Source organism: Protopterus annectens, chromosome 1.part2, assembly GCF_019279795.1.
Source record: "Protopterus annectens isolate FY-2018-M chromosome 1.part2, PAN1.0, whole genome shotgun sequence".
Taxonomy (NCBI): domain Eukaryota; kingdom Metazoa; phylum Chordata; order Ceratodontiformes; family Protopteridae; genus Protopterus; species Protopterus annectens.
This window is the reverse complement of record NC_056727.1, coordinates 748,143,417-748,147,233: the sequence shown is the minus strand read 5'-3', so window position 1 is coordinate 748,147,233 and position 3,817 is coordinate 748,143,417. Positions and strand designations below refer to the sequence as shown.

The 3,817-nt window shown below is 40.6% G+C and overlaps 1 non-coding gene across 1 annotated transcript; it reads right to left on the bottom strand.

The window, feature by feature from the left end:
* Positions 1-946: 946 nt before the first annotated feature.
* On the bottom strand, positions 947-1,019 carry TRNAT-AGU. The gene has a single exon. It is a non-coding gene; the product is annotated as a tRNA-Thr (tRNA).
* Between the last annotated feature and the right edge of the window lie 2,798 nt (positions 1,020-3,817).

The following is a 3,817-nucleotide window of genomic DNA, read 5'->3' as shown; positions in this document are numbered from 1 at the left end:
AAAAGGGTAGTCTGAATGAAGAGGTCAAAGCTAGAATCAGAGGGGCTGCAGCCAACTGGCATAGAGTATCAGGTGTAGTCTATGACAGAAGAATGCCAAAGAAGCTGAAAAGTAAGGTGTCAAGACAGTGGTGTGACCAGTACTACTGTATGGTACAGAAACCTGGGCAGTAAAGTCTGAATAGTTGAAGAAGCTAGAGGTGATGGAAATGAAGTGCCTGAGAAAGGTGACAGGATACACACTGTGGGACAGAGGAAGAAATGAGGACATAAGAGCAGAAGCCAAAGTAGCTCCAATTGCAGAAAAGATCAAAGAGAACAGACTATGGTGGTTTGGGCACATGTGTAGAAAAGCAGAAGACAATCTGGTGAGGAAGATTTGGGACAGAGCGGAAGAAGGTAAGAGGAGACGAGGACATCCAGCAAAGAGGTGGATGGATTGTGTGAAAGATCTGTGTCAGTCACGGAATGAGTGTTGAAGAAGGCAGGAGTGTGGCACTGAATCAAGAGAGTTGGAAACATTTAACACAATACCCCGACACCATGTAGAAAAATGGAAACAGGGGGGCTGATGATGATGAGTCCATCAGGGACATAGGCACCACACCAGGTGTGACTTTATGATTTCGAATCCACTAGCTCAAGTTGCGCTTAAGTATGGTAACCGAGGGACTTTGCCTCACATGGAAGATGAGTCTATTCCAGAGAATGAGAATTCTCTGAGATGCATATTTGTCTATCCAACATGTCCTATTTATGTTACAAGCAAAATTCAAGTGTTTGGAAAAAGTAGCTCTGATGCTGCTTGTTTTGTGGATGTGCAAAAGGTTCCTTAGAGCCATGCCCAAGAATGCCTTTTACACCAGGCATAGGTCACCTTTTTACTGAGTGCTTCCAAACAAAAGTCAGGTATGTAACCTAATGTTCATATTTTTAAGGAGAGGTCCAGGCCTTGATGAGATTTAAACTAATGACCCCTGGTTTACTAGACCAGTGCTCTAACCCCTGAGCTACAAGGCCTATGACCTCTCAGTAGCCTGGTTGAAACTCAGAAAAGAAAAAGGGCTTTGAGGTGATCCCCACAGGACACTGTGTTTACTGCCTGTTTTCTTTTTTTTTCAGGAACCTTTTTGGAAATTCCATTTGCTATATGTGTCAGGTACATGCTGAAGGGGGCATTATACTCTATGATAAGTCTTATGAGGGCCAAGTACAATGGTATGATGAATCCCATGGACATGGATGCCATGCCCTTACTTACAGATTGAGCAATATAGAAGGATTTTCTTATGACCTAGGACACGTTGGTCTAAGGATAATTTACTATCTACATGAGATTCCCAGATTCCTACCTAGTGTGTCAGCTCTTAGGGGTGCTTTAATGATGGCAAAGTTTCCCAGGATGGCAGTCTTCCTGCAAAGTACTATAGTGCATTTCTTGGCATTGAGTTTTAAGTCATGCTTTAGCACTGGTCATTTGGCTGTGCTAGCCCTTCCTTTGGGGAGTTATCTCCTGGTGGGATCTTAGCTTGCACTCATCTGTGAACATCATCAGCCAGAGGCCCTTGATATTGGCTTTGATTTCCAAAAAGTAAATGCCAAATGGGGAATAGGCCCAGCACAGAGTCCAGAGAGAATCCACAGGTGACCAGCCTCTTTGTGGAGGTGGCCGCAATGATCCTAACCTCCTGAGTCCTATTTGTGAGCCAGTTAGCCATCCAGTGCATTATAAAGGGATTTATGCCTAGTTTCATAATTTTGTTAACAATGCCCGTGTAGGGTATTGCACAAAATGCCTTAGCCAGATCAAGTAGTCAGTATGCTCTGCTTTACCCTTATCCATTGCCTTGGTGACATTTTCAAAGAAGTCCATCAGGTTCAGTAGGCATGACTTTTCCTTGACAAAGCCAAACTGGGATGGATCCAGTATCCGGAGGTCTCATATGTTCTTGTTGATAATTTACATGATAAGTCTTTCGATGGCTTTGCAAATTAGACTAGTCAGACTAATGGATATGTACTTTGCAGGATCTGTTGAAGGTCTGCCATTATGAAGGGAGATGGCCATTGCAGTCTTCTGTTCTTGTAGCACAAAGCCAGTTCTGAGACTGTAGTTAAATACTGACTCCAGTGGCCCTGAGAAGTCATATTTTAGACTATTTTGGAGGCATCCCAGAATATTAGCTGGGCCTATTCAGTCTATATTTTTGGCATTTGAGAGCATATCCAGGATATGCTCTCTTGATAAAGTTGGAGGGGGTAAGTTTGAAGATATTTCTTTGATGGTGGTCAGGAGGTGAGTAGGGGGTAAAGATGGAAATTAATTTCTCATCAAAGGAATTCACTGTATTAGTCTCAGTGAATATGGCACCACTGATCATCAATTCAGCACATTGTTGTGTGCTGCCCTTGAGGTTTCAGACATAGCTGAAGAAGGCCTTGTGCTTGTCTTTTACCTGGGAGGCTAACTATTTGACCCAATTAGCCTTCTTAGTTGCCTGCTTAGTTTGGTGAATGACATCTTATCTTTATGGAAGTTATACTTCCTGATTTTTGCCATTTTTCTTTTGTTGTGTGTCCTGTTTAATTTGGGATGCTACCAGGGTGGCTTCTTTTTGGAGTTAGTTATGGGATTACCGCTGTTAGCTAGAATAGCCTCTAGTCAGACATTGACATGGTTGTACAGAGTTTCTGTGTACAATTCTGCATAGGCTGTTGCCAGAACCACGCGAATTGGATCAACAAATATATCAGTCAAATAGCAGCACTTCCAAGACGCTAGCCGCTACCTCTCACAGTGAATTCAGCACAAGAATAACAATGCTGTTTGTAAAAACAAGAACTTTTAATTAACACAAAATTGTAGACATAGAGTTAAGCGCTTTCCCTCGACAAATCGAGCTTCATCAGAACAACACATTAAGCTGTGCAATCTTATTAAATAGCAAAATTGGCGCCAAAACAGCGCAACAATCTACAATTAAGCAGACAGTTCCATTTAAAAACATTTTTTTAAAATAAAACAGTAAAACAATACTAATATACAGACAATGTGTGCTATACATATACTCATTGATCCAATAAAAGTAAAGGCTTGATTGAAAAATAATCATTGATCCCTGGGGGTGTAGTGGCATCAGTAAAAACCTGCCACCATAATTCCCTATAGGCTAGAAGGTTCTTGTAATTGCCTCCTCTAGTGTTTCTCTTAACAGTCTCTAAAATAGCAAATTTAAATATGTGATCACTTCCATGTTCTAAAATATGCCTAGACAGAGCGTTCTTGGTGTCATTCTTTTTTATACAATAAAGATGTGAATAAATTCTCTGTCTCAATTGTCTTTCTGTCTTTCCTATATAATAGGAATCACAGACTGAACAGACTGCAATATACACTAACATAGTGGTCCGACAATTACCCTTCGAAGGGTGTACTTTAGTATGATTGTAGTTATTTAAACTAATACTACTAGATTCATAGATGAAAGAGCATTGATTGCAGGTCCCACATTTGGTCGTGTTTGATCCCATGTTATAACTATCAACTCTATCACCTTCCAAAATGTGTTTAAGATTTCTACCCATCTTGTACACAAAAATGGGTCCAGGACCAACAATATCAGCAATTTCCTGCGAATCAGTAAGTATATGCCAATTTCTGACAAGAATGTCTTTAATAACATGGCAATAAGGTCCAAATTCTATAATAAGGGCTCTCTTGTATACTTTATTATCAACTATGTTGGATTGCTCACCTGTGGAAGTACTGTTTGCTAAATTCATCACAGTGAAATTGTGAGGGACTGTAATGTTATTAC